Consider the following 15,982-nt stretch of genomic DNA (forward strand, 5'->3'; position numbering starts at 1 on the left):
TTGAGAATAAAGATGTGATGATATTTCATAGATGCAATTTTTGCTTGTTATCCTTTGGGTTTGAGAGGTGGCCTATACAAGAAGATTATTAAACAACATTGCATGGCCAGGGACCAAACACATGCCATAGGCAGTGCATTATTTCTATAAAAACTGTTTATTTACATTGCATTTTGTCGTTATCTCTTTCCACTCCTCCATATAATGAGGAGCTAGTTGGATGTTATTAAAAATCACGTTAGTTCATATCATTACATGTGTAATGGTTCAAGTCCAGTTTTCAGGTCCACCTTGGAGTACATCATATCAGTCAGGCAGAAAAGATACATGACAATGATTAATCAAACAACATTTGGTTATTCCAACACTCTGTCACTGGTTAATACCCCTTTGATTATATTCTCTGTATACCGTTCTAGGTGGCATACAACTGACCAAACTGAATACTCCTTGGTAGGGACTTCTCTCTCCTAATCATGGGTAGTAAGGCTGAATCATTTGTACTTCTGAGCTAAATTAAATATTGGCTGCTCAGATAACACCCAATATTAAAGGGATCCTCATATTCATGTGTGGTACAGGTACTGTATTTTATTATTTTTACTCTCCAGAGCGGCTTCAATGTATTTTAACCTTGTCAATATATTTCAGAGAGTCCATTGAATAATCACATGGTCATGCAGAGAGTCAGACATGTCCTGCTGTAACTAAGAATGCATGTATCACCTTACTTCATCAATTTAATAGGATTGTTTTGGAAAAGAGGTGATCAAAGCACTGATCTCCTATAGAAGTAACCCTTATAGCAACGAAGATGAGTATGCTTGATCCTTCCTCCACACTCTCCCCTAACCAGTAGAAACTCCAAACACAAGCCCTCTCTTACTCCCTCCCTCAGTCCTTCCTTCCTCCCTCCCACCTCACTAGATCTTCCTTGGTTGTACTCCTAGCAAGGTGGATACAATTATATTGGAAGATGGCACTAATATAGCTCCTATGGTGGTTGGAAAGATTTGTGGTCTCTGGTCACTTCACATCACTGCTAATTCTCCCTCCATACATGGATCCACTCTGAACTCCTGTAGTGAGGCGGAGTGGCTTCCCTCCGAGCCAGAGGGTGAGGGGCTTCTCTCTGTGCCTGGGTGGGTGAAGTCAGGCTGAGCTCCGTCCTCCCACTGGAAGCTGAGAGGTAGAACAGGAAGTATAAGAAGCGGGGACCACAGCTCAGTGGAAGAGGAGCCAGGGAAGGAGACAGATGCCTCTTGTTTGCTGCAGGCCTCCAGCCTTGTAGCCAAACTGGGCTGCAGCCTGCTCCCAGAGAAGACCAAGCCCAAAGAGGAGCATCTGGGATTGCTGGTGGCCTAATACTGCGAGGAGATGGAGGACCTGTGGAGCTCGGAGACCGTCCCCAGATTGTGCTAGGAAGTGGACCAGGGAAACCAGACTTTAGTCCATTTTGCTGTCAGTGCTGGAACTGGCATGTTTCGGTAGGATCTCCACTGACCCAGTGGCAGAGTCCTCCACCAATGTCAGGTCCTGGGCTGGGACCCAGTGGAGTAGGGTGGGCCCTGGTCCCCTTACCCCCTGCTGCCAATCCCACTTCTGGGGTGGCAGCCTCCCCACCTTAGGCCAAACAGTTTGTTTGCTGCTCTTCCCTGCCTGAGGGCCAGAGCTCACTGGACTGTTTGCTGCCCTGCCCTACTTGAGGGCCAGAGCCCCCTAACCGTTTGCGGCTCTGCGCTGCTTGAGGGACAGGGCTTCAAAGATCATACCCTTGAGTCTCTAATTCCCCCTGCAACTGGGCTGACCCACAGTGACACAGTGAGGTGAAGTGGCCTCTCTCTACCCAGAGAGGGAAAGATGACCGCTAAACCCACTACAACTCCACATTCCTCACCCAGCCTAACTTTCTGATGCACTTCACTTCTTTCTTCCAGTTCTTGGCCTAAGAGTAAGGTCTTGAACAGGCAACCAGGGGGAGCCTCAGAGAGAGAGCAGACCATGTTAAGGTGATGTTCCTGACAGTGGCCCATTTACACTTACTGCTAGTAAGACTCTTAACCTGATCTCTCTTCCCATCATCCACAAACCATCCCTCTTACAAAACCCCTTATCAGACTCCCACTTACTTCCTCTAGAAAATTAACCATTCCATAGGTGACATCTACCTTTGGTTTTGCTAGTTCCTGAAGATGTAAGGTACAGAGTCACAGCTCCTTTTTCTGGTGGCCACATTCCAGTAACCTCTTTCTAGCCCTATCTTGAAGACAGTATTTGTTTAAATGTGTGGCCTAGCTATTGGGCATAAAACAAATAAAACTGATTTTTTGGTGAGTTGTAATCATCCTCATCAGCTGCCCATTTGGAAACATTCTAACTTTAAATGACAGGTTTCAGAGTAGCAGCTGTGTTAGTCTGTATCCGCAAAAAGAACAGGAGTACTTGTGGCACCTTAGAGACTAACAAATTTATTTGAGCATAAGCTTTCTTGGGCTACAGCCCACTTCATTGGATGCATAGAATGGAACATATAGTAAGAAGATATATATATATATATATATATATATATACACACACACATACAGAGAATGTGAAAAAGTGGAGTAAGAGGCTAATTAATTAAGACGAGCTATTATCAGCAGGAGAAAAAAAGTTTTGTAGTGATAATCAAGATGGCCCGTTTAGACAGTTGACCAGAAGGTGTGAGGATACTTAACATGGGGAAATAGATTCAATATCTGTAATGAAACAGCCACTCCCAGTCTCTATTCAAACCCAAGTTAATGGTATCTAGTTTGCATATTAGTTCAAGCTCAGCAGTTTCTCACTGGAGTCTGTTTTTGAAGCTTTTCTGTTGCAAAATTGCTACCTTTAAGTCTGTTACTGAGTGGCCAGAGAGGTTGAAGTGGTCTCCTATCTGTTTTTGAATGTTATGATTCCTGATGTCAGATTTGTGTCCATTTATTCTTTTGCATAGAGACTGTCCGGTTTGGCCAATGTCAATGGCAGAGGGGCATTGCTGGCACATGATGGCATATATCACATTGGTAGATGTGCAGGTGAACAAGCCCCTGATGGTGTGGCTGATGTTATTAGGTCCTATGATGGTGTCCCTTGAATAGATATGTGGACAGAGTTGGCATCGGACTTTGTTGCAAGGATAGGTTCCTGGGTTAGTGTTTTTATTGTGTGGTTTCTGGAGAGTATTTGCTTCAGACTGGGGGGCTGTCTGTAAGAAAGGACTGTTCTGTCTCCCAAGATCTGTGAGGGTGAGGGATCATTTTTCAGGATAGGTTGTAGATCTTTGATGATGTGCTGGAGAGGTTTTAGTTGGGGGCTGAAGGTGACAGCTAGTGGCATTCTGTTATTTTCTTTGTTGGGCCTGTCCTGTAGTAGGTGACTTCTGGGTACTCTTCTGGCTCTGTCAATCTGTTTTTTTACTTCAGCAGGTGGATATTGTAGTTTTAAGAATCCTTGATAGAGATTTTGTAGGTGTTTGTCTCTGTCTGAGGGATTGGAGCAAATGCAGTTGTATCTTAGAGCTTGGCTGTAGACAATGGATCGTGTGGTGTGTCCTGGATGGAAGCTGGAGGCATGTAGGAAAGTATAGCAGTCAGTAGGTTTCCAGTATAGGGTGGTGTCTATGTGACCATCGCTTATTAACACAGTAGTGTCCAGGAAATGTACCGCTTGTGTGGATTGGTCTAGGCTGAGGTTGACAGTGGGATGGAAATTGTTGAAACATGGTGGAATTCCTCAAGGGCTTCTCTTCCATGGGTCCAGATGATGAAGATGTCATCAGTGTAGTGCAAGTAGAGTAGGACAAGAGCTAAGGAAGCGTTGTTCTGAGTCAGCCATAAAAATGTTGGCATACTGTGCGGCCATGCAGGTACCCATAGCTGTACTACTGACTTGAAGGTATATAGATTTCAATTTGGGGAATGTTTTTTATTATCATGCAGGACTGTCTATTAACTGTCACTGCTAACTACTAGAAAAGTATCCATTCTTTCCTTGCTAATTCTAATAGCCTTGACTATATAAACCACAGGGAAGAATGTGCCATATGATTACTATTTAATGACTGAGTGCTTACACGGTTACTTGTGCCCCATAAAATTAAGCACATCTATAAACTACAGATTACATTGTAGTCATAAAAATGATCACCAAGAAATGTTTAGGTCACAAACAAGGATTTAATTTGAATGTATGTAATCAATCTAAAATTACAGAATGATTGCATGGGTGGTGATTTGTTTGTGACAGTTCATCTTAACTAGATCCTGAAATTATATAATACCCATACAGATAACTGAAAACATATGAGATAATTGGACTTTTGGAGATTTATATATTATCAGTGTCACCTTTTGCACTTTTAAGACCTGAATTATATCAATTACGTGCTGTAATGGCTGTTTGTCAAATTTTCCAACAGGCACAATTACACCTTCTCTCTTCATCCCTACTTATACATGGGAGGAGCTCTTGGTAAAAATCTGCAAGGCTATTACAATAGCCTTATTTAAATCTCTCCTTAAAACCACTAATGGTGTGATGCCTGCAAAACACTTGACAATGGGTAGGCAATTGAGGTGCTGTGACTTCTGCTTAATACACAAATCATAACCATATCACTGTTACTTTGTGTTCCATCATCTGTTGGTTATCTCTGGTCTTATACATAGATTGTAAAGTCTTTGGGGGCAGAGACCAAGATGGTGTGAGGGACGATGAGAAATACAGTGTCACCATTCTTGAGCAGGGAAGAAGGTGGGATGTAGGACGGCAGAAAACCATAAACAGAAATAGTAGTGAGTAATTTTGCCTCATTGTACATTTCTCTTCTCCCACTCTATCACAGAGACAGGGCAGTCATCTTATTGTGTTGCTTGAAAGACAATGATACTGAAAGAAACATTCAGAGAAGCAGTGAGATCAAGATGGTAGTGCCTTAGGAATGTGAGGCGATATCATGTTGTCTTGAATATCTGTGGTAAGATTCCTTCAGCTCTCGTTCCCCAAGAAGTAGAGACCCCTCCGGAGTGATGCCCAAATAAATATGATTGACTAGCTTGCTACTAAATTAAAGTCTTTGGCCTATCTGGCAATTGTCATTTTTGTGGCAGCTTTTCCTTTGTATCCTTATTTGCTAAATTAGATGTTAATGCTGAGATTTCCAAAGGGATGAGAGGCACCCAACTCCCATTGAAAATCAATGCCTAATTGCCTTTGAAAATCCCAGCCTCAGCTTTGTAAAGTGGGGACCATCTCTTTTCATACATTCTGTCAGTCACCTTGCACGCTTTTAGATGCTGTAAAATTACAGGTACTATCTCCTGAAGTACACCATGATGGTTTGGCTTTTCTAAACTCTTGTGAATGAGGTGTAAAATGTCACATTAACCCTGGACAAATGTAGTTTTTAAATCCTGGGAGGAAACTGGGCTTGGAGAGATGATGGGGGGAGAACAACAGTTTTATGAAATTCTGTGTTCCAGTAAGGGATGAAGTCAGGTGGACAATGAAAGACCATGATCATCATGCTGCAAGTAGTGGGGAGTAATAATGAGAGAAGTCATCTTATTTATTTGCCTAGCAGAAGTGGTAGCAACTAAAAGGGCTGCTTTAAAAAGTGGTTCCTGCAGGGGCTCCTGACTTAGGGTTTTTTCCATGAAGTTATAACTTATTTTTGTGGAAATGTAGGATTTCTATTCAGCAGGTTCATTGGTTGTTTATTTTGCTGACTTACAAAGGAACAAAAATTAGAAAGTATATTATAGCCAGGTTACACATTTCCACACAAATCAGACAGTGTGAGGACATGGCAGGAAAACCTGTTTTTATCTTATCATAGACAGAAGTGATCTTGTGTGAGGTTTGATAAGGAATTTATTTACCAATGTCTGCAGTTCTATAAATTTCCTAGAAACAAACGTTAATGGGGTTGAGGGAGATGGTTCCAAATGGAAAAAGGCAAGCCAAACAGTCCATTTTCTTGTACTCACCCTCCAGCCACATCCCATGCAAGGCCTATGCGATGATAAAAGATTAATAATACAACTTATTTGTAATAATCTATTATTAATATTGTAAGCACTTCAACATATGATATAAGGGTCTACCCAAAGCCCATTGAAATCAGTGGGGAGGCTTTCCATTGACTTCAGTAGATATTGGATACTTAATGATCTAGCAACCATCTCTCCCCATTTCCCTCCACCCCAAACAGTTTTGACTGGCCAAATTATATTTGCTTTTCACCCTGAGGTACAAACTAGATTGGGCTGGTAGGTACTTCTTGCATTAGGGACAGTATCTACCAGTATGGAACCGTTTTCCCTGAATGTGTTTGCCTAAATCCTTTGGTGGCTCTCTTCACATCGCTGAGCAAGAGCTTGCCTGTCAAGCCAGTTTATTATTCACCATCAATCTCTTTTATCCCCAGCAGCTCTTCTTTTTGGGATTATTTCTTTGTCCATAATGTTAGGTTTCCTAAATGGTGCTGGCTGCCTGGTTCATGGAAACTAGTTGTGTTAACCCACAGTTTCACATTTCAGAGCATGTGGGTGCTACAGAAATAATAAAATAAAAGCACATCTTTAGACATTTGTAATTTTTCTCAAATATGTTTCTGTTGAAAGTGGCTCCTAGTCCCACCTCTCCCTCTGAATTGCTGGGTGACCTCGGGCAAATCAATTCTTCTCTCTGTGCTTCATTACCCCTTCTTTCCAGATGGGGAAAATGCCACTTGCTCTCCTTTGTAAAGCACTCAGATCTATGGATGAAAAGCATAAATTATTTATTGGTAGGGTGACCAGACAGCATGTATGAAAAAATTGGGACAGAGTGTGTGTGTGTGTGGGGGGGGAGATAATAGGTGCCCATATAAGAAAAAGCCCTGAATATCGGGACAGTCCCTATACAATCGGGACATTTGGTCACCCTATTTATTGGAAAACATGGGAGCACCCTGGTGGCCAAAGTGACATCTCTGCATTCTCATAGGTAAGAAGTTACCACGTAACCTAGGTTACATCTACACTACAAGCTAGGAGTGCGATTCCCCTGCTCATGTACACATTTTTGCTGTAGCCCTCATTGAGCTAGTGAGGCTATAAATAGCAGTGTAGCTGCAGCAGCACTGGTAGTGTCAGCAGAGAGGCATGGCTGAGCCATGCTGAATACAAACCCACTTGAAACCTGGGGGTACGAACTCGGCACAGCTCAGCCATGCCTCTGCTGCTGTGACCTATGCTACCAGAGCTAGCTCGATGAGAGCTAGTGCAAGTAGCTGTGCGCGAGTAGGAGAATCACATGCCTAGCTCATAGTGTAGATGTAACCCTAGTGGTAACTGTCAATCATTTTTCCCAGGTGTTGATCATAGCTGGATGAATCTCCAACAGCTGTTTGCTTTGACTATTCACATCCCCCTTTTTATACACTATTCACAAAAATTCTTGTGAACAAGTTTGTCACCCAGTTGTTTGGGAGGATGGCTGTTCTTTGTTCCAATGCTAATATTAGTGCATAATAAATATGCATGGTTCATTATTCTCCTGGTTAAGAAGCTCCAGTTGTTCAATCAGGCAGAAAAAACCCACACAATATCATGGCCCGATTCTTCTCTCTCATAAGAGAAAGTAAAGCCAGAGTTGCTCAGCTGAAGTCAGTGGAATTACATGAGCATAAACCAGCGCGATAGGAGAATCAGGGCCCATGAGACTTAGGGGACCAGCTGCTTGCTGTTCATCATTTGTGATGTATAGGTGAAGTGAACAGTTACAAATAACCCATAGACTGAAATTTGTTCCCATAAATGATTTGTCCATCAAAAATTCTGATTAGAGAATAAGACTGTGATCCTACAATAGGATCCACTAGCATGGAATCCCTTGCTTGTGCAAAGTCCCATTGCAAGTTGCTGGCTCCACACATGCGTTTGCCCCAGGGGATTGTCAGGGTCTACATTTGAACAAATTGAGATCCGTTGGCAAACAGAACCATGGGCCTATTTTTGAGAGGTGCTAAGCATTTGAAGTTGTGGGTGCTCCACCCTTCTGAGTGTCAGGCCCTATTTGACAGTTGTTTGTCATCCTTAGTGATTCTATTGCCCTTTCTCCTTCCATGAGATTGGAGACGAATTTTTGCCACTGCTTTCAAAATAAATAACTGAGCCGAAAAGTTTTATGACAAGTAAGAAAAAGGACAATTCAGCTGTAAAAAGAGATTTATAAAAATATTTTATTAAAGGGTTAGCTGTTAAAATGGTGAGGTGAAACAAGGTACATTTAGGGCTAAATTGGTCTTTGCTTAGGGTTTTTAAACCTATACACAGAAGTTTTGATTGAGGGAGGGAGGAGACAGCTTATGCAAATTGTGCCTGAAACAATACACTCCTTTCTGATGGGGCTGTTTTCATAGCTAGCACATTTATTTTGCTGAAATTTTTTTTTTAAAAAAAGCTTGGCTTCAATGCACAGGAAATTTTCTGGATCAGGTAATACTGCTGCTTCTTTAGAGAAGTGCTGCCTTTAAACTCTGACAGTTTGTGATCTTTTCTTTTGTGAAAAAGGGCATCATGATCGTAAGAGAACTGAACACTTCTGCAATTTGTGTGTGTGCGGGGGGGGGTGGAGGGGGTGTTCATCCGAACAACAATTCTGATTAGACTGTAAATGCATTGGGTTTTATGAATGGGTCAAAAATCTCTCCTTGTGAATGGATTAAAAAGGGGTTCTCTTTATTTACAGAAATGAGTATTTCTACTTCTATTTATATGGCATTTAACACAAGGGAAAGCACATGCACAAGATCTATGGCTTAAGCAGGTATTTGTGCAACAATCCAATGTTTTTCTCCCCATTTTCTAGTAGCATATTTTTACTTTTACATCTTTGGCAGAATGATTCAACCTGCTGCAAAACACAATAAACCAGATACTCAGCTGATATAAATGGGCATGGCTCCAGTGAAGTCAAGGCCATGAGAGGATATGCCACTTTATGGCAGCTGAGAATCTAGAGCAATATCTGATTTCTAATACTGTTAATAATTCTCCCTCTCTGGATATGATGATCTCATTACCAAGACACAAAACATACTCTGGCTTCATTAGAAAGTTCTAGAGCCACTTCCATGAACAGTTTTTTAAAATTGTATCTACATTACTGTAAATTATTGCCTTCTGAAAAAAATTGTAAGGTTGTCTTACCTGTTGTTTACTGCTGTCGTTATTTTTTTATTTTATTATGTTACAAAAATGTGCTGTCAAGATTTTGTCATCATTTATGTATTCAGTTCTAACCATGCCAAAATACATGCATAGCAAGGCGATGACTCACCGGCGTGGCACCTCCTGCTGGTTGTCTTGGGAATTAGCTCTCCAGCCTCTGGAGCGCCCTCTGCAGGCCGGTGTCCAGCTTGCTTAAGGCCCACCGTGTCCCTCCTGGACCCTGATGCCCCTCTACATCAGGGTTCTGCCACCTGTACTACTCCCTACAGTCTCTGGGTCTCCCCGCCTGCAGGAATCCCCACCCTCTATCTCCACCTTGACTCAACAGCTACCACCAGTCCTCATCTAGCCCCTGCACACTGGAGCAGACTGCAGTCTGTACCACTCATCATCGTCAAGGAGGGTTTGGATCTGCTGCCTTTGTCTAACCTTGGGCTGCCCCTCTGCAACCCCAGTACCTGCTTTAGGCCTTCAACAAGGCCTGCAGGCTGGGGGTTTTCCAGCCTGGAGCGCCCCAGCTCCGCTGGTCTTGCCCCAGCTCTGCTTCATTCTAGGCACCCTGGTGAGCTCCTAGGCAACCAGACCAGTCTCTCTCTACAGCTAGAGAGAGACTGCCTGAGTACCTGGCTCACAGTCTTTTATAAGGCCAGCTGTGGCCTGATTGGGGCATGGCCCCAGCTGTGGCTGCCTTCCCAATCAGCCTAGGCTTTTCCCTCCGTCCCAGCCCTCTCCAAAGGCTGGCTTTAACCCTTTTGAGCCAGAGCGGGGTGACCGCCCCGCTACAACATGTCTGTGCAAATCCTTTTGTTCAGTCCTTTTCCAGGTGATCTGGGACATTTCTTCATACCCAGCTGCTTTGCCGGTTGAGCATTTATGGCACCTCATTTATGGTACCTATGACATAGTTTTTATATGTCTATGTACAAAGTTAAAAATGTTATTTAGGTTGCAAAGCGAAGCACTCAAAAATTAGGAAATGTCAGATTTACGGCTGCCTCTGCAACCTTAATTCAGCCTCCTTATGTATCTAGCCTGTGCACTGAATGAGGCAGTTGTGATAACATAATTAAAGATCATAATAAGGGGGCTGAATCCAGGTTGCATGGATAATGATACATTTGGCATTTCCTAATCCATTTTCCATTTCTGCAAACATACACGTGACTAGTCTCATTGGTTTCAGTGAGACGACTCATACATGTTAAGCACATCTGTACAGGTTTGCAGGATCAGGGCCTTAGTTTGTCAGCAACCATACAATCTTGTGTTGTGATCTTGTCATGTCTCACACTCTAATAAAGGTTTAATAAGGTAAGTATTTGAATGAAAACCTGCCTCAGAGAAAAACGCTATCCACTGCAAAAATTGTTTTGTCAAGTGGCCCTCTTCCAGTAAGGTGTGTAGACTGTCTGGCCTAGCAGTCACAGCTAGCCTGAGGTCTGCCTACTAGGGACAGGAGTTGCCAGGCAGGAATTGAAGGAATTGCAAGGCTGGGTCCCATAAACAAGAGCCAGAGTCAGAGACCAGTGGTAGTACCAGGTTAGAATTAAGAGGCAGGAGTCAGAGTCCATGTCAGGCCGGAGTCAGAGATCAGGAGATGAGGCAAAGTCTGGCATTGCAGCAGGCCAAAGTCTGTGTGATTGCCCAGACAACTTCCTTCCTGGGGCAACCCCTGGGTTTAAGTAGTGGCATTTGGCCAACCACAGGGCTGTGGGGTACTTTCACTCTAGGTCTCTTGGGCTGTATTTCCTGTGGCACCTGTGCTCCACACTGCTTCCTGGCTGTGCCTCCTCTTGGCCTCCTGGTGGCACTGTGGGAATATCAGTTGCCCTATGTTCCTGGGCCCTTACACATCGCCAGCATGGTACGAGTGGGCACTGTGCTGCTGGAAAAGCTGCCTTTTATTTCTTTTTAACTTTATTGCAGGAATGAGGGGCATCCAGACAGATCCCAATATGGTTCTGTATAGACTTCCTACATTCCCCTGCAATTTCAGTTGGCTATGGTATTCTGGATGTTCTGGTGTGCAGTCCTTTGCCATGAAAATTGGTGCAGTGTGCCACCCTACTGCTGCATGAAGTGCGACTTTTTTTGCAACGCACTTTAAGATTCTTCAAGATACACACTATTATATACTAATTTATTGTGTTTCATGGCCAATGCAATCTATATTTAAAACACGATCACCTAGCACTTTGTGCACAACATCATAATTAAGGTAATGTTTGAGCTATAGACTGGAGAGAGAGGTTCAATAACAAAGGGTCAGTTACTTACGGACCAGGTTCTGCCACCTTGACTCAAACTCAGTTGTACCTTATTACATTAGTATTCCCAATCAATGAGACTACATGCGTTTTTAAGTATTATTCAGTGTGCATGTAAAGGGTGGCAAAATCTGGACCCAAGTTAAGTAGAGGAAACTTGCAAGAAATCCACTGAAATGCATTATATCTTGCAATACATTTTTTCAAACAAATGTGAGGTGAACATCTCATCTCTGGGTAAATTCATGTGTTATAAAAAACAGCTGAAGTTCATGATGTAACCATGTTAACACTTTTTTATAGCTCTGTGAGAACAGAACAAAATTGTGTTTAATGGTAATCATTTAAAGAAAACTCCATATGTTCCAGATGTTGAGTATGTAATCTTTTTCACTGGCAAAAAGAGGTGTTTCTGCCATGTCCATGTTCACTTTCAGTGACTGGAACCTGTGCATGAGTAAAGTTGTTATGTTTCTTTATAGACTATACTAATAAGCCAGAGTTTGAATTGTGTGTGTGAAAATAATAGTGAAAGAAAGAGAGAGATCTAGAAAAGCATTTTCTTCTTTTGGTTTGGGACCTTTAGTCCCCAGCAGACTATAGTCCAGGCCCACAAAACCACTACAATTAGAATGACTGGCAGACTCGGCTCTCATTGTCAAACTAGCCCTTTAAGGTAAATTTATAAGAACTATGAAAATTTAGCTAACACCAAAAAGTAGAGAAAAGAAAGCGAGCCACACGCAGATTCAAACATACCATTAAATAACTGATTTTGAGTAAACCATGAAATTAGATGACCTATATTAACAGAAAACATGGCATTTACTTATTTGTTGTTTAAATTTCAAAAACTCTTCCAAGGAAAATTTGACATTCAATATCTAATCAACAAGATAGATGTGTCTTATTAGACGTACAGTAGACAGATATGTCTAAACTTGTTCAAAATGTTAAATAAACATTCTATTTAAGGTTATAACTTAAAAAAATAAATAAACTAGGGCTCTGGGAGGTGGTGGAACATTTTCTGTATATCCATTCCACAGTAGTAGCTGTCAAATGTCTCCAGTTGTGGGAATAGGTTAGAATAAATTTCTATTTCTAGGCCTACCTTTTTGCCTCTCTCTATCCTACATGAATTAGGAGGAATTAGTATGGCCCAAATGCTCTTCTGCACCTAGATCTGCTCAAGGGAAATAGGGAAGGGTGCAGTCAGGGAACTAATTATGGCTCCTTGATTCTCAAGCTGCACTGGCTCTGACCACAGCCTTGGCATGACTGTTTTAAATCCACTTTCCCCAGTTACCCCATCCCATCCCCTGATCTCTCTCATGCACACTCTTATCCCTTCCCTTACTCTTCTCCTTAACCTCTGCTCTCATAGACTTTAAGGTCAGAAGGGACCATTGTGATCATCAAGTCTGATCTCCTGCACATTCCAGGCCACAAAACCTCACCCACCCACTCCTGTAACCTCTGGCTGAGTTACTGAAATCCTCAAATCATGGTTTAAAGACTATAAGTTACAGAGAATTCACCATTTACACTAGTTTAAACCTGCAAGTGACCTGTTCCCCATGCCACAGAGGAAGGTAAAAATGACCAGGATCTCTGCCAATCTGACCTGGGGAGAAAATTCCTTCCCTACCCCAAATATGGCGATCACTTAGACCCTGAGCATCTGGGCAAGACCCGCCAGGCAGATACCTGGGAAAGAATTCTCTGTAGTAACACAGAGTCCTCCCCATCTAGTGTCCCGTCTCTGGCCCTTGAAAATTTTTGCTACTGGCAGTCACCGATGGGCCACATGCCATTGAAGGCAGTCTCATCATACCATCCCCTCCATAAACTTATCAAGCTCAGTCTTGAAGCCAGTTAGGTTTTTTGCCCCCACTGTTCCCCTTGGAAGACTGTTCCAGAACTTCACTCCTCTGATGGTTAGAAACCTTCACCTCATTTCAAGCCTAAACTTGTTGATGGCCAGTTTATATCCATTTGTTCTTGTGTTTACATTGGTGCTTAATTTAAATAACTCCTCTCCCTCCCTGGTATTTATCCCTGTGATGTATTTATAGACAGCAATCATATCTCCCCTCAGCCTTCTTGTGGTTAGGCTAAACAAGCCAAGCCCTTTGAATCTCCTCTCATAAGGTAGGTTTTCTGGATCATCCTTGTACCCCTTCTCTGCACCTGTTCCAGTTTGAATTAATCTTTCTTAAACATGGGAGACCAGAAGTGCACACAGTATTCTGGATGAGTTCTCACCCGTCCTTTGTATAATAGTACTAACACTTTCCTGTCTCTACTGGAAATACCTCGCCTGAGGCATCCTAGGACTGCACTAGCCTTTTTTTCACAGCTGCTTCACATTGGTGGCTCAGCATCATCTTGTGATCAACCAATACACCCAGGTCTTTCTCTTCCTCTGTCACTGCCAACTGATAAGTCCCCGGCTTATAGAAAAAAATCTTGTTGTTAGTCCTAAATGCATGACCTTGCAGTTTGCACAATTACATTTCATCCCATTTCTATTACTCCAGTTTGCAAAATCATCTAGATAGTCTTGTATGATATTCCAATCCTCCACAGTATTGGCAATCCCTCCCAACTTTGTGTCAGCTGCAAATTTTATTAGCGCACACTCACTTCTTGTGCCGATGTTAAGTAAGATTGGTCCCAAGACCAATCCCTGAGGAACTCCACTAGTAACCTCCCCACAGTCTGACAGTTCACCTTTCAGTGTGACTCGCTGTAGTCTCCCCTTTAACCAGTTCCTTATCCACCTTTCAATTTTCATATTGATCCCCATCTTTACCAATTTGGCTAATAATTCCCCATGTGGAACCATATCAAATGCCTTACTGAAATCCAGGTAGATTGGATCAACTGCATTTCCTTTGTCTAAAAAAAATCAGTTATCTTCTCAATGAAGGAGATCAAGTTGGTCTAGCATGATCTACCTTTTGTAAAACCATGTTGCATTTTATCCCAATTACCGTTCACCTCTGTGTCCTTAACTACTTTCTCTTTCAAAATTTGTTACAAGACCTTGCATACAATTGAGGTAAAACTAACAGGCCTGTAGTTTCCTGGATCAATTTTCCCCCCTTTCTTTAAAATAGGAACTATAATAGTAATTCTCCAGTCATAGGGTATGACCCCTGAGTTTACAGATTCATTGAAAATCCTTGTTATTGGACTTGCAATTTCATGTGCCAGTTCCTTTAATATTCTTGGATGGAGATTATCTAGCTGTCCCCCTCCCCCGCGATTTAGTCCTATTAAGATGTTTTTTCCACCTCGGATGTGGTAATTTTTACCTCCATATCTTCGTTGCCATTAGCCACCCTGTCACGACCTCTAAGCTTTTCATTAGCCTCATTAAAAACTGAGGCAAAGTATTTGTTTAGGCGTTGGGCCATGCCTAGATAATCTTTAATCTCCACCCCATCCTCAGTGCTTAGCGGTCCCCCTTTTTTCTTTCCTTGTTTTCTTTTTGTTTATATAGCTATAGAACCTTTTACTACTGGTTTCAATTCCCTTTGCAAGGTCCAGCTCTGCCTGGCTTTTGTCCCTACACTTTCTGACCTCCAAGAGGTAATTTTCCTTACTGATCTTTCCCATCTTCCATTCCATGTAGGCTGTCTGCTTTCTCTTAACCTGTTTGAGATACTTGCTCATCCAACTTTGTCTGCAATCCTTCCTACACATTTTTTCCCTTGCTTGGGATGCAGGCTTCAGATAGCTTCTGCAACTTTGACTTAAAGTAATTCCAAGCCTCCTCCACATTCACATCCTTGAGTTCTTCAGTCCAGTCCACTTCCCTAACTAATTCCCTTTATTTTTTAAAGTTAGCTCTTTTGAAATCAAGGACCCTTGTTGCAGATTTGTTTATCCTTCCATTTAGTTTAAACTGAATTAGCTCATGATCACTTGAACCAAGGTTGTCCTCTACAGCCAGTTTTTCTACGAGGTCCTCACTACTCTCCAATGCCAAATCTAAAATGGCATCACCTCTTGTTGGTTCAGCAACTATTTGGTGAAGAAATCTGTCAGCTATCACATCCAGGAAAATCTGAGGCATAAACGTCCATAAAGCTACCTCATTAAGAAAGTAAAATCCATTGACTCTGAATATTGGTGACACCAGAGCAAAATTTTTGGAAGCCTTCTTGATCCATCTCTGAAGATTCAGCAGCTAACATCAAAGTGATCTGCAAGCACCTTCTATCCATCTATTCGCTAGTTGGCTCCAACTGAGATGACCTGCCAACATTCCTTCCATGATAAATTTCTTGAGGTTATTTCCATCTCTACACCTGATGCAACCAAAGTACATAAATTTGCGCCTGTTGATTTCTAACAGTATGGTATGCTTCTCTCCAATATTATTTCTAACATAACCATTTGTCTTCTTTTCTGTCCAGGAGATATGCAAGAGTCTTTGCCAGCACCACATCTTGAAGACTTCAG

Source organism: Natator depressus, chromosome 1, assembly GCF_965152275.1.
Source record: "Natator depressus isolate rNatDep1 chromosome 1, rNatDep2.hap1, whole genome shotgun sequence".
Taxonomy (NCBI): domain Eukaryota; kingdom Metazoa; phylum Chordata; order Testudines; family Cheloniidae; genus Natator; species Natator depressus.